The sequence below is a fragment of the Dermacentor andersoni genome, chromosome 11 (assembly GCF_023375885.2).
Source record: "Dermacentor andersoni chromosome 11, qqDerAnde1_hic_scaffold, whole genome shotgun sequence".
NCBI lineage: Eukaryota > Metazoa > Arthropoda > Arachnida > Ixodida > Ixodidae > Dermacentor > Dermacentor andersoni.
Window position 1 is genome coordinate 23,188,226 of NC_092824.1, and position 23,156 is coordinate 23,211,381.

The 23,156-nt window shown below is 49.6% G+C and overlaps 1 protein-coding gene across 4 annotated transcripts in view; it reads right to left on the reverse strand.

The window, feature by feature from the left end:
- LOC129381705 (uncharacterized) overlaps positions 1 to 21,078 on the reverse strand; it is a 110,149-nt gene extending 89,071 nt beyond the window's left edge. For all 4 annotated transcript variants that reach the window (XM_055064763.1, XM_055064762.1, XM_055064766.1 and 1 more), the window contains exon 1: positions 20,839 to 21,078. The gene's annotated coding sequence lies outside the window, so the exon portion shown is untranslated. The remainder of the gene's footprint in view (positions 1 to 20,838) is intronic.
- Positions 21,079 to 23,156: the final 2,078 nt, after the last annotated feature.

The window sequence follows — 23,156 nt, forward strand, 5'->3', positions numbered from 1 at the left end:
GCGAAGGCACACGACACGTCTTGGCGCCAGGGTGACATCCAGAGAAGTCGCTCCTCGCGGCCGAACATCCGGCTACACCGATGCAGATGCGAGACCTGCGACTTTGCTTCCCGACGTGCTGGACCAATTTCGAGGTGTGTGCTACCGTGTTAAGCAGACCCTTCGACGGCTTCTCAATCTTGTGCGCCTACGTGGAATAGAAGCATGTGGGTCTCGTGGCCATCTTTGGTATAAAATGTTTTGTTGCACACGCCGCACTCAAAGGATTGTTCGCCGTGCGTACGTAAATGCCTCGCAAGGTCCCAAGGCGTCTTAAACAGTTTGCCACAATCGGAGCATTTGTGGGTTTTCTCAAGGGAGTGGCCACAGGCATGCTTTTTGAAGGCCTCCATGTCGGTGAAAGCGAACCGGCAACCATGGCACTGTAGGATTCTGTTGGCAGCCTGGTTCTATCGCTGTTTCGACGCTGCTTCTCTGGTTTCTTCGGGAACTCTGCAAAAAAACAGACATGGAGGGCACTTTATAAGTAAAATTTTGCTGTAGAGAGCCCAAATTCGGGATCGTGAAGTTGGTTGCAGGAAAAACCTCCTCCTCTCGAGTGCTACCGCCTTTGCAACGGACACTTGCATTTGACAGTGCCGACGCTTTCCGATCATGGATTTGGCACCAAGGTACAATCGGCTTGTTCTTCAAAAATTAGGAATCGTGAAAGTTTCATAACCGTGTTCTAGCTTGGAGCCATCGAGCCGTGTTGAAGGATGCTAAAAAGCATAGAGGCGAAAGAAACCCAATGGTAAGGCTGCAAGACGTTGTCTGCGCTGCACGATACCAGAAATTGAAAAGCCCCGTAATTTACCTTATTGTCATCTGTTTTTTTGGCGGTGATAAACTGTACCTGTACCCACAATAAAAGTTAGGGACGTGAACACGCATAGATCGTCGAAAGCTAGCGTCATGGTCAAGCGCGTCGGCTATTTATGCCGGTGCTTGACCCATGGAAGGGTGCACCAAAATCGAAAGTGCTCGCGAGCCTTCTATAATTCGCGGAAGGCGCGCGCCCTCACCCACACACCCATACACCCACACACTGTTAGATATGGAGCTGTTTCCTGCGCCTACTTCGAGTTCCCCCGGACCACATCGAATCGCAGCACATTCCAGAGGATCGCTCGAGCCAACAAGTTCACGTGCCAACAAGTTCGTACGCCGCCGGTAGCTTTTCTCTGCTTGAGTTTTCCAGAAAACGAAGGGATCGCCCGGCATTGTTGCAAGGAAAGTGGGTCCCGAAACAAGACGGCTACGATGTACCGGGAAGGCCTGGCAGCGTCGCCCCCACCTGGCTTTTGTGACGGCGAGTTGCTAGTCAGCAAGGCAAGGGGGATCAAGCGATCAAGCAAGGCGGACCACGGCGACTCTCTTCGCCGGTGTGACACCACTGCCCGGGCGCCTTCCATTGGCCGAAGGTGGCGTCATCGGAGCGGGCCCTCCCATTGGCCGAACATGACGACTTCCAGTCCTCGAAGGGTGTAAAAAGAAGCATTCCAGAGAGACCAGAGCATTCCCTGATTCCCTGATTCACCTCTCTCGAACTTCTTGCCGCGGGCCGCAGCGTCCGAGTTGCCGCCGGCCCGTAATGACTGTACTACTGTTACTTGACTCTCATCTCACTGTATATAATGTAAAATAAAACCTCCCAAGTTTTTTGTTTCATCCCGAAGTCCGTCCCCCAACCCCTACATCTGGTTGGCAGCGGTGAGATCGCCTCCGAATGCATCAGCTGGTGGCAGCGCTACGGATCAACCTTCGTCGAGAGAGATCCTAAGAAACCGGGAAGAGCGAAGAGAAAGCCTTCGTCGAAAGAGGTCCGAAGAAACTGGGAGTAGCGAAAAAGAGCGAGCCTTCGACCCAGGGAGTCCGGAGGAACCGGGAACAGCGGACAAATGAACCCGATGGCAGGGCGCTGCAACCGTAAGTGATCGCGTGGTTTTTTTCCTTTTGATTCGCCAGACTCAAATGTTGTGTGTTCATTTTTATAGTTCTGGGAATTTGGAGTTTGTTGCATTGTGTATTCGCACAAATTAATTAAGTGAAACAGTTCTAACCACCTGTCGGGGCAGCTGCCATGGATCTTAGAAGGTTGACGAGGTTAGACTTATTGTTGGTGTGTGACGATTTGGGAGTCGAGGCGGACGAACGGATGAAAACACCAGCTATCATAAAGGCGATTAACGATAGTGGCAATGATGATAAAAGCATTGAGCTTGCTTGGGAAGTGATACAGGAACCACGGGAGCGTGAGCGTCGTGAACGTAAGAGTGAGCGTAAGCGTGAAGAACGCGAGAATGAACGGAAGCGTGAGCTTCAAGAACTTACTCTTAGGCGTGAGCGTCACGAACGTGTGAATGAACGCGAACGTGAGTATCAGGAACGTAAGCGTGAGCGTGAGCAAAAGTATGAGAGAGAGAAGGCAGCACTTATCAAAGAGATACAGTATTGTGATCAGTTCATGGCACAGAGACAACGGCTGTCTGAGAATTCTGTAGGTAGTACCGAGCGAAAGAATGAGGCAGCATCGAGCGGATTTTCGCCAAAAGCCGACGAAAAGAGTAGTGCCTGTGAGATTGGCTGCAGATTCATAAGTGAAGGGAAAAGGCTAGCTGCTAACGATGCCTTAGTGGCAACAGAGGCCGCTAAAGGCCGCAAGGAGAGCGACGAGGTGCTGTGCCAGCAGATGACTGTAGAGACAGCTAGGCCAGCTGCGAACAAATTGGCACAGTTACCGCGCGTGTGCGTCGCTGGTTATGTTAGCGAGGTTCCTAGCGAAGAAAAGGGTACTGCTGACCCGACAGACGCGAGCACCCATGTAGAGCCAGATCTGCGTGCAGAAGTGAAGTGCGAGCTGGACGGTGCAGTTGAGAATAGTTCTCGGGGTGGCGAGCTTCGTAGCTCACGAGAGAACAACTGCATTGTTCAGGGATCGGTGCGGCTCTCCGCCAGTCTAGATAGCCTAGATAGGGATGGTTCAGTTATTAATCATTCGGACTGTGCGCGTGAGACAGCGATCGATACCGACGGACTGTGTGTCGATGCACAGCGTGAGCTGGGCAATGTAGTAGAGGGCAGTTCGCAAGAGTGCGAGTTGTCTAACTCGAGTAAAGCCTGCTGCATTGTTCCAGAGTCGGTTGGGCTGTCCGCCAGTCGAGGCAAAGTGAGAGTAGATTTAAATGTAAATCACTCAGACTGTGTGGGTAAGAGACCGATCCGGGCCGACGAAATGTGTACCGGCCAGCACGAGGCACGAGAAGGCGACAGGAAAGTGAGTGCGAAGAGAAAGCGCCGTAAAAAGAAGCGCGGTAAAGACCGAAAGACGGTAACTAATGTAGCGCCGCCAAAGATGGCGAGAGACCCAAGAGGGCAGGGCGCGAGGAAAAAGGTGCGGTCGTCACTGACGATGTTGACGCATCGAAAACGTTCGAGCCACCGGTCAGAAGGAGACCGAGAAGCATGTTCTGCACGGACGCGGACAAAGGGCACGGGGCTGTTAAACTCCTCGTCGTTCCGTAGTTCTTTTTATAGCTCAGCGTGCAGTACGAAGAAGCGCAAGGTGGCAAGACGAGACCAGCTGGGGAGTAGCGACGCGGTCAATCGAGTTTGTGAGGAAACCGGGGCGCCAGGACGCAAATTGGCAGGAGACCGTAACGTCTTGGGGGAGCTGATAGTGAGTCAGCCCTTTTGTTGTTCCTCGGCAGCCAGAGCAGCTTTCAAACCGCGACCACCTCGAGTTCGGCTCAAAGTATGAGTCAGACATAAGCGTTTGGAAAGGGAGGCCAAGAGCCCTTCCGTAGAAATGAAGTGTGTTGTTTTTTATTTTGAGCATCGGAAAGTTTTCGCGATTTGAGACTAGGATTTCTTTCAATATGTAAGGTTTGAGCTTTGTTTGTGTTTTCGTTTGAGAAGCTCGGCGATTTGAAAGATGAGGTTTGTGTAAACATGTAGTCTCGCGAGTGTTAGTTAATGAGTAAACAGGCTTTCTTTTTGTGTGTGTGAGTAACCTGAGGGTCAAGGTTATTGTTGAAAGGCCTATCGTAACGGGCGTGTGTGTTATTTAACCTTCTTTCCTTTTGAGTGTTTTCGGATTTTCTAAGGTTAAGCGCGTAGGTTTTCAGTGAGTGCATGATTTGCACGGAGAAGCGTTCTTAGTTCCATTAGCGCGTGTCCTGTGTGGACGGAAGGAAGCAGATTTATGACTGGGTTGCTCGTGTGTGTTGAGGGCAGCCGTATTCTGACTTCTCTGATAAGTATGCGTGGAACGAGTTATTAAAAGACGTATTATTTTAAGGGTTCTGCGGAGTGTGCAAGTCCCGCAAGTTCAATTGTTCGTTTAAGTCACGTGTCCTGTAGGACTTTCAGGGAAGAAACGTGAGTAAGCGCAAATGAAAAGTTTGCCTACAACGCAAGTACGCGCTCTGTTTAGTGACCACAAGGCTAGTGCGCTTGTGATTTCGTACTTGTGAGGTTGACCAGATTGTTCAGTGGCACCAATACGTGCGATAAGTACGCCACTGCGATAGATTGGAAACATGCTGTTCGTGTAGTTAGGCCACTTAAGTTATGTTCGGCTGTTTTCATTTGTTGTTTGCATCGTCAACGACCCTTTGTTTTGCAACAACAATGGTACCCTGGTCTTGTCGGCATTCGGGGAGAAATAATAGCGGTTTGGAAGGGTGGTTGGAACTGTTTTGTCAAAATTGGGGAAATAAAAGATCAGGGTTCATTTTGACTCAGTAATAGCCTGGCGAGTCAGGGGTGAAGAGCCTGCGCTTACACGTGGTGCAGCGCTGTGTTGTCTTGTTTGTTTGACGTATGTTCTCCAGGGCCCAGGATCCCGAAGTTCGCCAAACGAGGCTCGACACCATACCCTGCAGGTTCTTTCAGCGTTCCTCATGGCCAGCGAATTGAGTTCACCGGCCATTCAGAACAACCGGGGCGAGGACGAGCTGTTAGATATGGAGCTGTTTCCTGCGCCTACTTCGAGTTCCCCCGGACCACATCGAATCGCAGCACATTCCAGAGGATCGCTCGAGCCAACAAGTTCACGTGCCAAGAAGTTCATACGCCGCCGGTAGCTTTTCTCTGCTTGAGTTTTCCAGAAAACGAAGGGATCGCCCGGCATTGTTGCAAGGAAAGTGGGTCCCGAAACAAGACGGCTACGATGTACCGGGCAGGCCTGGCAGCGTCGCTACCACCTGGCTTTTGTGACGGCGAGTGGCTAGTCAGCAAGGCAAGGGGGATCAAGCGATCAAGCAAGGGGGACCACGGCGACTCTCTTCGCCGGTGTGACACCACTGCCCGGGCGCCTTCCATTGGCCGAAGGGGGCGTCATCGGAGCGGGCCCTCCCATTGGCCGAACATGACGACTTCCAGTCCTCGAAGGGTTTAAAAAGAAGCATTCCAGAGAGACCAGAGCATTCCCTGATTCACCTCTCTCAAACTTCTTGCCGCGGGCCGCAGCGTCCGAGTTGCTGCCGGCCCGTAATGACTGTACTACTGTTACTTGACTCTCATCTCACTGTATATAATGTAAAATAAACCTCCCAAGTTTGTTTTTCATCCCGAAGTCCGTCCTCCAACCCCTACAACACACACACACACACACACTACTCTCGTTGGGACCCGCGTGCCTTCCACAAAGTTCTACACCATTCGCGGCAGGCGATGAAATCAGATAACGTAAGGTTCGCGAGAACAGACAGCGAATAAAAGCATCCATAACTTTCCAGAAACTTCGGATACATGCAGGCGCGTCCCGCGCTGTGCGATACATGTGTTAGGCGGCGAAACGTGGTCGCCCGATAAAGATAAGTACACGTGTCAATACCTCCCTCTTAAAAAGCATCGACCCGATGCTGCATACAAATGAAAGTAATAAAGAAAAAACACCCGTAGCAACTTAAACAAAAATAAGGAAGTTCGTCAGCGTCCGTAAAGGGGTTTCAGACGCACCACGTAGACCACTTCAGATCGTGCGCGGCGCCACTGTGAATGCGAAATTCCGTCTGGCACGACCTCATAGTCCAGTGCGCCAATACGTCGAATGACCTTGTAGGGTCCGAAATAGCGGCACAATAGTTTCTCACTCAGTCCTGGTCGGCGTATCGGTGTCCAAACCCAAACGCGGTCGCCGGGCTGGTACTCGACGAAGCGTCGTCGGAGGTTGTAGTGTCGGCTGTCGGTCCTCTGTTGGCTCTTGATCCGTAGGCGGGCGAGCTGTCGGGCTTCTTCTGCGCGCTGTAGATAGCTAGCGACGTCAACATTCTCTTCGTCAGTGACGTGGGGCAGCATGGCGTCGAGCGTCGTCGTCGGGTTCCTGCCGTAAACCAGCTTAAACGGCGTGATCCGTGTTGTTTCTTGCACCGCCGTGTTGTAAGCGAAGGTTACATAGGGCAGGACTGCGTCCCACGCCTTGTGCTCGACGTCGACCGACATTGCTAGCATGTCGGCGAGGGTCTTGTTCAGGTGTTCCGTGAGACCATTCGTCTGCGGATGGTAGGCAGTTATCCTCCTGTGGTTTGTCTGGCTGTACTGCAGAATGGCTTGGACGAGCTCTGCTGTAAAAGCCGTTCCTCTGTCGGTGATGAGGACTTCTGGGGCACTATATCGCAGCAGGATGTTCTCGACGAAAAATTTCGCCACTTCGGCTGCGCTGCCTTTTGGTAGAGCTTTAGTTTCAGCAAAGCGGGTGACATAGTCCATCGCCACGACGATCCACTTATTCCCGGATGTTGACATCGGAAACGGCCCCAACAAATCTATCCCAATCTGCTCCAATGGTCGGCGAGGAGGTTCGATCGGCTGTAGTAATCCTGCTGGCCTTGTCGGTGGTGTCTTGCGTCGCTGACAGTCTCGGCATGTCTTGACGTAATGGGCGACGTCGGCGGTCAGACGCGGCCAGTAATACCTTTCCTGTATTCTCGACAGCGTCCGGGAGAATCCGAGGTGCCCAGCGCTTGGATCGTCAGGTAGGGCGTGCAGTATTTCTGGACGCAGCGCTGGCGGTGCAACAAGAAGGTAGCGGGCGCGGACTGGTGAGAAGTTCTTCACGAGCAGGTGTTATTGTAGCGTGAACGAAGACAATCCACGCCTAAATGCCCTAGGCACAACGTCTGTGTGCCCTTCCATATACTCGACTAGGGCTTGTAGCTCCGGGTCTCCTCGTTGCTGTTCGGCGAAGTCTTCCGCGCTTATTATTCCAAGGAAGGCGTCGTCATCTTCGTCATATTGCGGCGGCGGGTCAATGGGGGCGCGTGATAGGCAATCAGCATCTTAGTGTTTTCGTCCAGACTTGTATGTTACAGTGATGTATTCTTGTAGTCTGAGGCTCCACCGTGCCAGCCGTCCTGAAGGGTCCTTTAAGTTAGCTAGCCAACACAACGCGTGATGGTCGCTGACCACTTTGAATGGCCTGCCACATAGGTAAGGGCGAAATTTCGCTGTAGCCGAAACGATGGTGAGGCATTCCTTTTCGGTCGTTGAATAATTGCCTTCCGCTTTTGACAACGACCGGCTAGCGTAAGCTATCACGTGTTCATGTCCATCTTTTCTCTGGACTAGGACGGCACCGAGGCCTAGGCTACTGGCGTCAGTGTGGATTCCGGTATCGGCGTGCACGTCGAAGTGCGCAAGTACGGGCGGCAACTGCATACGTCGTTTTAGTTCTTGAAATGCGTCGGCCTGCGGCGTTCCTCATTTGAACTCGACGTCACATTTAGTTAGCTGTGTCAGCGGCTCAGCGATGCGCGAAAAGTCCTTGACAAATCGCCCGTAGTAGGCACACATGCCAAGAAATTTACGTACTGCCTTCTTGTCGGTGGGCTGCGGGAACTTTGCGATGGCAGCTGTCTTCTGTGGGTCGGGGCGTACTCCAGACTTGCTGATGACGTGGCCTAGGAACAGAAGCTCATCGTAAGCGAAGCGGCACTTTTCTGGCTTCAGAGTGAGCCCTGATGACTTGATGGCCTCTAGTACTGTGGCAAGCCGCCTAAGGTGATCGTCGAAATTTCCGGCGAATACAACGACGTCATCCAAGTAAACGAGACAGGTCTGCCAGTTCAATCCTGCTGAAACCGTGTCCATCACGCGCTGGAACGTTGCAGGCGCCGAGCACAGTCCAAATGGCATAACTTTGAACTCGTAGAGGCCATCTGGGGTGATGAAGGCGGTCTTTTCGCGATCTCTTTCGTCGACTTCTATTTGCCAATAGCCTGAATTGAGGTCCATCGAGGAGAAGTATTTAGCGTTGCAGAGCCGATCCAATGCATCGTCTATCCGTGGGAGGGGGTACACGTCCTTCATCGCGATCTTGTTCAGACGACGATAATCGACGCAGAAACGTAGGGCTCCATCCTTTTTCTTCACCAGGACAACAGGGGATGCCCACGGGCTTTTCGACGGCTGGATGATGTCGCGCAGCATTTCGTCGACTTGTTGTCTTATAGCTTCGCGTTCTCGCGGCGAAACTCGCTAAGGGCTCTGGAGGCATGGTCGAGTGTACTCCTCGGTGATTATGCGATGCTTGGCGACTGGTGTTTGTCGAATCCTCGATGACGTCGAAAAGCAGCCTTTGTATCGTCGGAGCAGACTTCTCAGCTGCTGTTGCTTAATAAACGGGGAGACTTGGAATAATGTCGTAGTGTGGTTCGGGAACCATGATCGTCGGGGTAGATGCGGCGGAATCCGAGAGGACAAACGCATTACTGGTTTCCAGAATTTCCTCGATGTACGCGATCGTCAAGCCCTTGTTGATGTGCTTGAACTCCTGGCGGAAGTTTGTTAGCAACACTTCAGTTTTCCCTCCATGCAGTCGAGCAATCTCTCTTGCGACGCAAATTTCACGGTCTAGCACTAGACCTTGGTCGCCTTCGATGACACCTTCTACGTCAGCGGGTATTTCGGTGCCGACCGAAATAGCAGTGCTGGAGCGAGGCGGGATGCTTACTTGATCTTCGAGCACACTCAAGGCGTGGTGACTACGAAGGCTTTCCGGCGGTATCGCTTTATCTTCCGACAGCGTTATCGACTTCGACTTCAGGTCGATGATTGCGCCGTGTTGGTTCAGGAAGTCCATACCGAGAATGACGTCTCGCGAACACTGTTGGAGGATAACGAAGGTGACAGGGTAAGTCCATTCATGAATGGTTATTCTTGCCGTGCAGATTCCAGTCGGCGTAATCAGGTGTCCTCCAGCGGTCCGAATTTGGGGGCCCTCCCATGCAGTCTTAACCTTCTTCAACTCACCGGCGATGTGTCCACTCATTACGGAGTAATCAGCACCTGTGTCCACTAAGGCGGTAACGGCGTGGCCGTCGAGAAGCACGTCGAGATCGGTGGTTCTTTGTCTGGCGTTGCAGTTAGGTCTTGGCGTCGTATCACGGCTGCGTCGTGTTGAACTGAAGCTGGAACGTCGCGTCGTCAAGTCGTCTTTCGTCGGTGTAGCCTTGGCTTCCTGACTTCGTTGGGACTGTGGTGTGTCGTCGTTGTTATGTCGTCGACATTGTCTCTTCGGCGTCTTCGTCGGCGGTGGAGGATCTTCGTCAGTTCGACGAACAGCAACCGCACCTCCATCGGTTGCTGCTTTTAGTTTTCCGGATATGGGCTCATAGAGCGGCCCCGGGCTGGGCCGGTGTATGGTCGGCGCTGCGGCGACAGGTAGCGGCCTGGTGACGGCGAACGGGATGGCCGTCGAGGGCTCCACTGAGTAGCGGCGAGGTAATCGGCGATGTCACGTGGGCGCTCGCCAAGCTGTGGACGCAGCGCGTTGACGGCGAACCCTCTCAGTCGCAAGTCGCGGTATGGGCATCGCCGGTACACATGGCCGGCTTCTCTGTAGTGATAGCAGAGCGGGCGGTGGTCGGGGGCTCGCCAAATGTCCGTCTTCCTCGCGTAGATGCGGTGGGTGACGGGTGGGCGTGCTGGTGGCGGCGGCGGCGGCGGACGGCGGAGTTGCGGCGTTACAGGGCCCTGGCGCGGTCGCGGAGGGGTGCCTTGACGGCGTGCGACGGCGGCGTATGTCATCGCTTCCGGCTAAGGCTGTGGTGATTCTGGTTGCACCTCAGGAACTCCAAGCGATCGGTGCACCTCTTCTTTCACGATGTCGGCGATCGAGGCCACTTGAGGCTGCGACGAAGGCAAGACCTTGCGCAGTTTTTCGCGCACAATGGCCCGGATGGTCTCGCGCAGATCGTCCTTGACCAGTGATTGAATTTCTGCGTAGTGGGTAGAGCTTGTACGGCGGTTGAATTGCCGGTTCTGCATTTCGAGTGTCTTCTCGATGCTAGTGGACTCGCGAAGGAACTCTTCTACGCTCTTCGGTGGGCTTCGTATCATTGCGCCGAAGAGTTCTTCCTTCACACCACGCATGAGAAAGCGGACTTTCTTCTCCTCGGGTATATCCGGGTCCGCGTGACGGAAAAGACGGTTCATTTCTTCCGTGAAGATGGCAACGTTCTCGTTAGGTAGCTGCACTCGGGCGTCCAGCATGGCTTCGGCCCTTTCCTTGCGCACGACGCTCGTTAAGGTGCGCAGGAAGCCGCTACGGAAGAGGTCCCATGTCGTCAAGGTCGACTCCCGGTTCTCAAACCACGCTCTGGCGGCATCTTCTAAGGCAAAGTATACGTGCCGCAGCTTGTCGTTAGAGTCCCAGTTGTTAAAAGTCGTGATTCGCTCGTAGGTCTCCAGCCAGGATTCTGGGTCTTCCGTCGCGCCTCCATGGAAGGTCGGTGGGTCTCGAAGTTGTTGTAGGATAACGGGAGACGCTGGGGCAGCCAATGCGGTTGCTTTGACCAAGATCTTCTTCGTCGACTCAGGTAGAAGTCCGTGCTCTGGGGGCAGTCCTTGCAGTCTGCGGCTAGGCCGCTGGTCTTGGACGTTGTCGCTTTTGTCCTCTGGCTTCGGGCTTGGATCGCGGCTTTGCGGGGGCGTTCGGTACATGAACGCACAAGCACCTCCACCAGATGTCACGTGGTGGTGACGTTGAATAACACAGTAGCAATACTGTGAACGACAAAACTAACTTTTATGGGGTGAACTTGTGCCCACAGAACAGGCTACACTTATAGCACAACGATAGCGGCGAACACGGTCGGCGATCGTCGAAAATCTGATCAGTGGCTTAAGCGCATCGGCTTTTATACAGCAGTCATCGAATGTTCCAGACAAATCGTTGGGACCCGCGTGCCTTCCACAAAGTTCTACACCATTCGCGGCCGGCGATATAAGCAGATAACCTAAGGTTCGGCGAGAACAGACAGCAAATAGAAGCATCGATAACTTTCCAGAAACTTCGGACACATGCAGGCGCGTCCCGCGCTGTGCGATACATTTGTTAGGCGGTGAAACGTGGTCGCCCGATAAAGATAAGTACACGTGTCAATATATATATATATATATATATATATATATATATATATATATATATATAGATATATATATATATACTGGGTGAAACATAGTCTACGGTGAGTCAACGATAAGGGCGCATCGAAGGATGAGCAACACCCTTAGGTGGTTAGTGGGGCGGAAAGCATCGCCCGGAAAAGGCATAAACTAGCAATAAACAGTATGTGCGCTTCAATACAGTGCTATCTCTTCTTTTTGTACCTGCGATTTGAGAGTATACGTTGAGCGAGTTCTACAACTTTCCTTTGCCATCACCAAGTCAGCCTCGCACCCTCCCCGCAAGAGAGCGGCCACTGAAGCCCACACGGAGGAAATTCATACGCAGTGTTTTTTCGAAGTCTGGCGAAAACTGCCGGGCATATATCGTGCTCAGGATCAGTACAAATGTTTAGGAACAGATGTACTGGAAACGCAGATGTCGGAAAACAGGTTATATGTTCCTTCTGGTTCGCTAATTTGGTAAAACAATAGGTAGTCCGTTTAATCAGATCAGTTATGCTGCTACTGACTGGAATTTCTAGCTACTGGCGGCGTGATCTGATGATGATGATGTATAGGGTTTTGTGGCGCAAGGGCCAGTCATGGCCAAAGAGCGCCAAGCAATGGTGTTATGTACTCTGTGAGAAAAATAACAACAAAGGGTATGGTGGCTGTCTATGACGAGATAGTGTGGCTGTATAGAGGCATAGGACAAGAAGCAGGATATGAACATGTTAACGAAATGACTATGCCTTGTGAGGTGTGCTGTTAACCTAAATGTTATACCATGAAGGTGTGAGGTACTAAAAACGTATATATGTCAGTAGCACTACTCCCTAAACGAGGTCCTTAAGTGAAAGGGCCCGGAGGCAAGTGCTATACAAAGCGCTGCTTTCGCAGCAGGAGCCTCTGATTAGAGGCCGTGCTACGAAACATGCGGGCCTAGTATTTGTAATGCGTCAACATCCTGTAAAGAGTTCAAAACGGTTTTTGGGTTAAAAAGCAGGTCAGCACCAAGGAACATACATGGGTGTAAAAGGATCTGCTGTCGGTACGCTAGAGGGAAGTGCTTTTTCCTTTGAGATTCTGCTTTGCGACACTCCAGCAGGACATGGAGGACGGTCAGTGTCTCGCCACATTTACGACAGGTTGGAGCTTCGCTACCGGTCAGTAGATAAGAGTGTGTTTCATAGGTGTGGCCTATCCTAAGGCGGCAGAAAATGACTTCAGTTCGCCGTGTTTTTGTTATTGGTGCGCAATTTCCTAAGTGTGGCTTAATTAAATGGAGTTTATTGGAAGTTTCAGCATCCCACATCTGTTGCCAATTCCTTCTAAGTTTCTTGCGCAAAAATACCTTTAAGTCTGAAGGTGCGATACCTATGGAAGAGTTGCCAGCTTTTTTTGTAATGGATTTGGCAATTTCATCAGCGAGCGTGTTGCCCTCGATGCCCCTGTGCCCAGGCACCGAACATACTATGACGTGTTTATTACACGAATATAATTTGCACAGGAGTGAACATAGATTGGTGAGTATGGGATTCTTGAGGTTCTTGAGTGATATCAGAGATTTTACGACAGATAGGGAGTCTGTATATACAATGGCTTTCTGTAGCTTTGTTTTCTTGATTTGTTGAACAGCAGACAGTATTGCGTAAGCCTCTGCGGTGAAGATACTAGTTTCCGGGTGCATAACGCTGGGTTCAGAGAACGATGGGCCAACAGCTGCATAGGCAACGCCAGCGTGCGACTTCGAAGCATCAGTGTAAAATTCTGTGTACGGGTACTTGTGCTGGAGTTCTAAGAAATGCATTCTTATGTGTGCCTCTTGAGCGTGTTTTGTAACGTCTACGAAGGATGTGTCGCATTCTATATGCTGCCACTGCCACGGCGGCAGTGGCTTTGCTGGGACCATAAGGCTTTGCTCAAGAGACGGAACTTCCATTTCCTCAGAAAGTTTTCTAACGCGCAGAGAAAATGGCTGTCTAGCTGCAGGTCGATTATCAAACAGCTTTGCAGATGCGAGGTGGTGTATGGTTTCGTAACACGGATGGTCGCGGTTCGCGTTAACTTTCAGAAAGTAAAGGAAACTGCAGTAGGACCTCTGAAGATGAAGCGACCACTCGTTGGCTTCAACGTAGAGACTTTCTACAGGACTCGTCCTGAAGGCACCGGTAGCCAGGCGGATACCTAAGTGATGAATAGGATCAAGAATCTTTAAGGCGCTTGGAGTGGCAGACTGGTAAACCACGGCCCCGTAGTCTAGGCGTGTACGTATCAGGCTTTTGTAGACATTCATCAAGCATTTCCTGTCACTGCCCCATGTTGCATGCGACAAGAATTTCAGAATGTTCATTGTTTTTAGGCATTTGTGCTTAAGATATCTTAGGTGCGGAATGAAAGTTAATTTTTTATCCAGAATAATGCCCAGAAATTTTTGTTCTGTGTTTACATGTATGCGCTGTCCATTTAAGTCTATATTGGGATCTGCGGTCAGTCCTCTCTTTCGTGTGAATAACACACATGAGCTTTTATTGGGATTGATTTTAAAGCCATTTTCTCTTGCCCATTTAGACACTTCGTTCAGTCCAATTTGGATGTGTCGTTCACAGATTGCGAGGTTACATGACTTGAAACCGATCTGTATATCATCTACATATAGGGAGTAGAACATGCAGTGCGGTATTGCTGAACGCAAGGAGTTCATTTTTACGATGAAAAGCGTACAGCTGAGTACGCCTCCCTGCGGCACCCCAGTTTCCTGTGTATATGGTCTGGACAGAGCATTCCCAACTCTAACGTGGAACGTGCGATTTGATAAGCACCTTTCAATTATGTTAAGCATATTCCCGCGGATACCAATTTCTGAAAGATCTCGTAATATTCCAAACCGCCACGTTGTATCATATGCTTTTTCCATGTTGAGGAAGACTGTTTGTGTATAAAAACTGTTTGTGTATAAAAGCGTCGCGGATATTTGCTTCTATGCAAACAAGATTGTCTGTTGTAGAACGGCCTTCTCTAAAGCCGCATTGATAAGGATCGAGCAGTTTGTTTTCTTCAAGGAAATGTAAGAGCCTGCGGTTTATCATTTTTTCATAAAGTTTCCAAAGACAACTTGTTAAAGCAATGGGACGGTAACTTTCCACTGAGGATGCATCTTTACCTTGTTTTAGAATGGGTACTACAATGGCTTCTGTCCATGCCAGTGGAAGGAACCCAGTTGCCCAAATATTGTTAAAGAGCGACAGCAGAACCATTTGAGCGTTAGAGTCCAGATGCTTGATCATCTCATACATGAATCGGTCGGCTCCGGGAGCATAGCTTTAACAAGTGTTTAATGATGCTCTGAATTCCGTAACACTGAAGGGACGGTTGTAAGGTTCGTTTTCACCACACTTTCTGTTGAGCGGCTTGCTTTCTGCAGATTGTTTCAGTTTATGGGAAGACTCCGAATAATGTTCGGTGCTGGACACATGCTCGAAATGCTGTCCAAGGGCGTTAGCCTGGTCTTCAAGGTTATTGCCTTGGACATCGACCAAAGGTAGGAGGTAAGGTTGGTGGCCTACTAATTTTTTCAACCGGCTCCATACTTTTTCTTCTTCTTTGTAGGAGTTAATGCCAGAGACGTATTTTTCCCAGCTTTCCCTTTTAGCAGTGCGCCGTGTTCGTCTTCCTTGGGACTTTATATGTTTGAAGTTAATAAGGTTCTCAGTTGTTGGTGAGTGGCGCAGCATGTCCCAAGCCTTATTCTGTTTTCTCCGTGCATTCCTGCAATTCTCGTTCCACCAGGGCACTCGCCTTGTCTTCGGGGCCCCGTTCGTTTGTGGAATGCACTCCAATGCGGCGTCAATCATAAAAGCGGTAAAATAAGCAACAGCGTCATTTATATCAAAATCGTTAAGAGCGTTTCGAGGCATATATGTCAGCGTCTTAAATTTTTCCCAGTCTGCAGATACAATCTTCCATCGAGGGTCATGTGGGATAGGATCATGTTCTTTTGTAGATTGCAGAATCACAGGAAAATGTTCACTGCCATAAGGGTTCTGGATAACTTTCCAATCTCAACGGGGCACTAAGATCGGGGATGCTATGCTTAAGTCTATGGAACTGTATGTGTTATGTGAAAGGCTGTAAAATGTTGGTTGTTTCTTATTTAGCACACAGGCGCCTGAAGAGAACAGGATTTGTTCTATTATTCGACCTCTTGCATCGCATCGGGAATCCCCCCAAAGAGTATTGTGTGCATTAAAATCCCCAACCAATATGTATGGGTCTGGCAGGGCATCTATAATTCCCTCGAGTTCTGTTCGATGGAGCCGAAAGTTAGGTGGTATGTAGATAGAACAAATGCTAATTAGTTTTCCAAACAATAGGGCCCGAACCGCAACTGCCTCGAGAGGTGTTTGAAGTTCCAGAGCACGGCATGGAACGGACTTATCAGCTATTATTGCTACACCACCGGAAGAGGTGTTGGCAACGTCACGGTCCTTGCGAAAAATGGCGAATTGCGTCAGAAAGCCTGACTGTGTTGGTTTTAGATGTTTCTTGTACACACAGCACCTTGGGATTATATTTATGTAACAGTTCTTTGACGTCGTCGAGGTTGTGGAGGAGACCTCTAACGTTCCAATGTAATATTGATGTATCCATGTTGTTATTAATATGTGCTGTGTGTTTAGGAAAGAGAAGCTACTTTAGGACCACAGGGCTCTTTCCAGGCCCCGTGATGCGGGTTTTGTCGTTTTTGGTGCGCTCCTGAGAACTGCGCCGAGCCTTCGGCGTCTGGGACGCCAACGCACTTTGTGATTATCCATCGCCTCTGACGAGGCGCAGGATGTCCGCTCGCGGTGTCCGCTCGCGGTGTCCGCTCGCGGGTGTTTCGGGCTTCTCTAGGCGTGCAGAGGCCCTTGAAGCACTAGAGATCGCAGTCCCTGAGGGCTGCTGGCTCTTGCTGGGTAGCGGATCAGCACTAGCTGGTCCCGCAGTGGGGGCGAGTGGCGATGCCGCCCGTCCACTCTGGGTGGTCCTAGCAGCCGCCGAGTACTGTTGTGGCCGTGCCCCCAGCCCTGCCACTTCGGAAAATGTAGGTCCCTGTGCAATAGAAAGACGCTTGCGCGCTTCTTTGAATGAGATATTTTCTTTTACTTTAAGTGTTATGATTTCTTTTTCCTTCTTCCATGAAGGGCAGGAGCGAGAATAAGCGGCGTGTTCGCCGTCACAGTTTGCACAGTGAAGTGGGTCGTCGCAGTTGTCAGCAGGGTGGTCATGAGACGCGCACTTTGCACAGGTGGTACGGCCTCGGCAGCTCTGAGAGCCGTGGCCGAATCTTTGGCATTTGAAACATCGTCGTGGATTTGGTATGTACGGTCTGACATTTATTTTTATATAGCCTGTTTCGATGCTTCCGGGGAGTGTGCTGGTACAAAAGGTAAGGATCAGGTGTTTTGTGGGTATTTCCTTGTCATCTCGGTGGATCTTGATTCGTTGTACATTCGTGACATGCTGCTCCTTCCAGCCCTCTAGCAGCTCTGCCTCAGTCAGCTCTAGAAGGTCCTGCTCTCAAACTACACCTCTTGTGCTGTTGAGGGAACTGTGAGGGGTTACTGAAATTGGGGTTTCACCAAATGAAACAAGATTTGTCAATTTCTCGTGTTGTGGTTTGTCACGAACTTCAAGGAGAAGGTCGCCACTGGCCATTTTAGTAATTTTGTATCCAGGGCCTAGTGTGTCAGTGAGGCACTTCGCAACAAATGGAGAAAGCGTTCTTAACGTCCTTTGGTTCGTTTCGGTATGGATGACGTGAAAATGTGGGAAAATATCTTTGCTCTTGGCGAAAAAGTTAAAGGGTTCATCGGTGCGGCCTCTTTTCAAAAGAGGTCGATCAGGTAGCTTTGGGAATGAGCTAGAAGCCAAAGAAATTACTGAAATTTCGGCAGCTGTGCCAGCCACCCACCATGGAGCCCAACACGGGGACGTGACAAGATTCTGTAAAAATGCAGCCTGCCAGCGCCAGTAGTACACAGCCACTATAACCTAATGTATATACCCAAGTTTGGATACATTACACACGGTTAACCCTGGCCGCCAGGAAATATGGAAGTGAGAAGGGAAAAGAAGACAGGAAAGATGAAAAGGATAGAGAGAAAGGCGAACATTTTAGAGGACAGGAAAAGGCGACTGCCGATTTCCCCCAGGTGGGTCAGTCTGGAGGTGCCGTCTATGTGAAGCCGAGGCCGAAGAGGTGTGTTGCCTCCGTCGGGGGGCCTTAAAGGTCCAAACACCCAGCATCAGCTCAACCCCCATCAGCTCAACCCCCAGGATCCCCCTTTCCCCAGACACGGCTAAGCCGCACACGGCTACACGTGGGAGGGTCCGACCCTCGTGTGCTTGGGTACGTGGTGTCGCAACACACCAAACGCCTGCTGACGCAGACACCCCTGCGGGGGGCAGCGTGATCTCTTCTCAGCCTTAAATCACTAGAAAAATCCTTCTCCTGGATAATGCCGCACGAGATACTGTCGCGTTTTTACCAGGTAACTGAAACTTGGCTGATGAGCAAGAAACTACGTGCGCATGAAACCGTCAGCTGTTTCCGTCTTCGCGCGTCTGCGTGTATTAAAATTCTGTGGTGTTTTGGTGACAAAATGGCGATATAATTATGGGCCACGCCGTAGAGGAAAATTTTTGACAACCTGGAGTTCTTTATCGTACACTCAGAGCACGGTATGGTATGGTATGGTATGATGAACTTTATTTAATGTCCTGAAGATCAACCCTTAGGTTGACGCAGGCGGCTCCCACGTCGGGACAGTAAGGTTTAACCTTACCGCCGTATCATGGACGGGAGTTTTTTCCATTACGCCTCCGGCGAAGTGCCGCCCACACCGATTTTCGAACCCGAGTCCTCGCGCTTAGTGGCGCAACGCCAAAGCTAGCAGTACAAGACATCTACGTTTCCGACATTTCCACACCCCTGTAGTTACAAGGTTCAAGAAAGTTGTTTTGAAGCAAAGCCTCCAGAACACCAGCGTGGTACACGTCTAGACCTTTAAAGAGGTACTGAAAAGATCTTTTCCACAATTCGTTTTCTTGCTTTCAAGGTCCTAGCGCTTGAAACCTTTGAAAACAGTCTTCCCAGCGCTCTATAAGATAGCCTTGTCATCATTTTTATTAGGATTTAGCGGTCTAGCATTTTCATTCAGCGCAATAAATACAAACTCAAAATGTCATGTCAGAACCCCTTTAGCAAATATTATCGACAGGCATCATACATTCGTCATCAAATCATAAATTTAGCCTGTGTTTCTTTCATGAATTTAGCGGATGCTGCCCTTATAAGCATTCTGCAGCAATCGAACAAGCCACAGCCTAGGATTTTACCTTTGACTTTGGTGCTCATTAAAACTGCACAGGCATTCTGCTTGCAGAGCTTAAAGAGACAAACTTGGCGTGTGTTTATATACAGGCGGAAATCTTTCGCTCGCTGCGTAGTCATTGACAGACCAATCTATGCTACAAATAATCCAGATCACTTTTGCCGCACGCTTAGAGGAAGACCGGTAAAAAGTGCAACGATCACAAACTGCTGTTCGGAAGATTTCTAAGCCTGCCATGTCCCGCGTGTCTTTTTCTAAATCACATAAATAAAGAAATCACTTATGTCAGATAGCATACCTTTATTCATTAAGCTCGGTTACTCCTAGAGGTAACCATCACTTGCAGGAGAAATCAAAATGTATGTACGACTTATTAAGGAAAACCTAATTATCTTGTTAATTATTTGACGGCACATATTGAAATGCACGAATTCTATCCTGTGAGTTCTCAAGGCGTATCAACTTCGAGCGAATTTTCAGGCTGTCACTAGATCCGAGACGATGATTTGCCAAATTGGCGATCAAATACATATTCGTCCCAGTTACGCGTGTGCTTTACTGACTAACATTGACGAACATTGACGAACATTGACGAACATTGACTGACAATCTTCCTTAGAAAAGTAAACGGAGCAGCAATGCGTTTTTACGGCAAGTTTGACGCTGCATACCTCGAATGCAGTGCAATGTGTGATGTCTCATCACATATTAGAACGCCCTTCTTGCTGCTTTATTTATCTAAAACACCTGGAACTGAGACCCATTTTTCCAATCCAGATAAATTTCTATCTAACGCCGCACTTGACGCCGCACGTAAGCAACTTGACGATTATGAACGCGAGCGTTTTGTCGGCCCGCGAGGATGCACATGTATGAGGTGGGAAATAACGACGGGGCACAAATGCAAAAATGCATAGAGTACCAGCGAGTTTTTCTAAGCCTATATGAAGGAAAGCTTTCACGGCGGGCTATAAGACACCTTCGGCAAAGCTTCTAGCAGGACAACAATTATGCACCTCCTTGACAAAATCAGGACACGAATACACCACCCACACGACACGTAATTACATTGTAACCGAAATTCGCCAACTTTACAGCACGTCGTTCCCGCGATCAGACAAATGTAATATCGCTCGCAGTGGACACCAAGGGTGCGATCTTGTACGCGTTCCAAAGTCGAACGGAGGCGGTCCGTTCTTTATGTCACGAAATAGGCGGTCCGTTCCGTAGCGTTCGTCCGATAGCAGACGACACGGACTGATTGACAGCAGATATCACGTCACAATTGACGTCATGGCGTTCGTCACGGTTCAAATTGACCAATGGTGTGCGGCTCGGTGGAACGGACCGCCTCCGTTCTATTTTGGAACGCGTACAAGATCGCACCCCTAGGGACTTTGGTCCTGCGCTGCTAAGCCAGAGGGGGTGTGATCAAATAACGGCTGCTGCGGCCGCGTTTCGGTGGGGACCTGATTTAAACCCGTGTTCCGTGGAGTTCACGTTAGTAACCCCTTGTGGTCGAAATTGATCCTTAGTCTCCCACTATGACATGCCTGATAATCACTTTGGTGTTTTGACACGTAAACCTCCTCAGTTAAACTTGAGTGTAGGTTTAGTATTGCCGTACCTGCTGGGCTGGCCCACCTTACTTGTCAATAAAGTGACCGGAAGCGCATGAAAGCATAACGCGAAGAAAGCTTCGTTTCATTAAAGGAATAGGACACCCTAGAGCCTAGAGATCCGTATGGGATATTAGGTAGGGCGCGTTCGTTGACTGAGTAATTTCGTAGGCGCTAAACCCGGTATAAAGACCAGTGTGCTGGGGCTACGTGCAAGCCAATTGAACATTGCAAATCTCTGTATTGTGAGCCGTATTCAATAAGACTCCAGCAGCATCCACGGCCAGTAAAGCACATAAGAGCTCGCCTAGGAAGGTTTACCGTAAAATAAGCTAAATCTTTGGCAGTCAGAATGTAACAGATTCTCTAGGTTTGACATAATTCGAAGTAAATGTTCAATGAACGCCCACCTGCCAAAGTCCAAATCAGGCGCTGCACTGCTTGCACCCTGGTTCACGTTACAGCTGCCGCCCGACATCGTAAAGTAGGGTCGATCTGTTTTTTTGCCGGCCATAATCGAGCGTCCCGTGGGGAGCGTGCAGCGGATGCCTTGCTAGGGCACGGATGGGCAGGCGTGGTGAAATTTGACGCAATCTACGAGCGCGTTCGAACGCAAATTCCTGCACCTTCTGCCCAAACTTCCGCCTCGTGTTGAGACATGTACTGCGCATGCGCGTCCTTTATAGCTTGCGCGCCTAACAAGACAAGTGTCTTGCCGTATCAGAAGGTGATCAAACGCAGCCTGGCACGTGTTCGCAGATCCCGGCAAATCTTCATCATGACCTGTGTAGCCATGTTTCATAGTGTTCGAGCGTAGCATGCAGTGTTGTCTGATGAAAGGCTAATCCAGGTATTCACAAACGCACCTCGACTTGACCCTCCACTCGAAATGCTCCTTGAGGCCGGTTTTTCATTTCACAAATCGCCCTCCACTTGAAACGCGCCTTGAGTGAAGGAAAGCTCGAGCGCTTTACTCTGGAATCTCAAGGTAGCCTCGCAGATACCTTGAATCGCTCCTCGAGTGAAGCTAGTGCGTAAACATGGCTGTTTTGTGATCTGTCGCTCGCCTCGTCAGCTTTTTCCGATAGCTTTTCTTGGGTTAACCGTGCTGCGCATTTTCAAGGGCTTCGTTTTAGGGACCGGTGCAGTCCTCTAGAGCGCTTCGGCACCGGAATTATTCCACTGCGGCGCCGAGACAGATCGGCCGTCCTGTCAAGAAGACTGCGAGCTAGTGCACTGACTGTCGTCTTACTTCGTGCATGAGCCAGTTGATGACCTGCATACGGGTATTCTTCGCGCCAGTGCTCCAAACTGCTATCGGCGTCAGTGCATTCACGTGTTTCTCGCGGCTGATCGTACAAAGCCACATCAGTTCAAACACGGCGCGATGCATACGTGCGGCGGGCTTCGATCTTATAAAAAGAAAACAATTACGAAGATTCCGGTCATTAGTGCGTGTATTGCTTGCGCGAGCGCCGGCAGTCACCCCGTAGGCGCTGCTTGGACTCGGGTGGATCGTCACCGGCTACGCTAATCCAAGGATGTCGAGGCTCACCGCAACAAAGCGAGCCTCTCTATAAACGAGCAGGTGCGTCCACTTTTATTTTTACAATTTTCTTTAATTTTATGCAGCTAGTTGCGCTAAGGAAAATATTAAATGTACTGTAATTTCGCGCGGACAGTGTGTAGTTGGTGCAATTTAAAGTCATAAGCAGTAATTACGTAATGCGTGCTTCAAACCATTCCATTTAATTAGCTTATCATCCCTATGAAGATCCGAGCTCAACGAGGAAGTCACCAACCATGAAATGGAATTCAGAATTATACTTGCACGTATATACAGGTTAATGTAATGTTTTGTTCGAATAAAATAAGGCACAATGACAGTACAACAGAGTAGAGTTCTCGTGCATCATAGTAACTTTTATTCCGATAAATAAAGCTGTAGCAGTGTAGTGATAGCTCCTAGTACAGACAGTGCTAGCAAGTGGTAGCAGATATACCTCGCACACCTTCATTGCGAACATCCCAGCTCTCTATAGGGTTGATTATGTAAGTGTCAGATCGCTGTTGGCGGTATTGCTGCGCAAGCGGTAGACCAGCTGAAAAATGTTTCCTTGCAAATAAAAATAAATAAAAACAGTATGTGCTAATTAATGTAAAAAAATCGCGCTCTAGGACGCAAACTTCTTAAACGAATGTGTTATTAAGAAATGTAAACTAAAGAAAACAAATGCAGCATCTAAGCTAGTTTTCATGGACGTTTTTTAACAACGCTGTATGTTTATTATCAACCCCTTCTCTTATGCAGGAACCAGGTTACCAACACAAGCACGAAGAACAACTGTCTTTCCAACTGTGATGTGTGTGCCTGTGTGTGCTGCGCTTGCATTGGTATGCAAGTGGAGGAGAGGTCCAGTTAATGTCCTGCTGCACTATAATAGCCGTGGAAATATCCTGCTTAAGACATCTATCCCTTTTCTGACATCCTACCAGCTCTAACATCATCACTAAAAGCAGTTTGACTGCATGGAATTGCCTTCACAGACACGTTGAAGCTGAAGTCGTATGTTTCATGCAGATGTCCTTTCTTCAGTCATATTTATTAAGACAGTATGTACCCCTTAATAATTTCTGGTAAATTCAACGCCAATTTCTTTCTAAAACAATAAATTACCATTATTCTCGCCTTTTTCGACTTTGATAGTATGCAATGCAGCGTGAACTC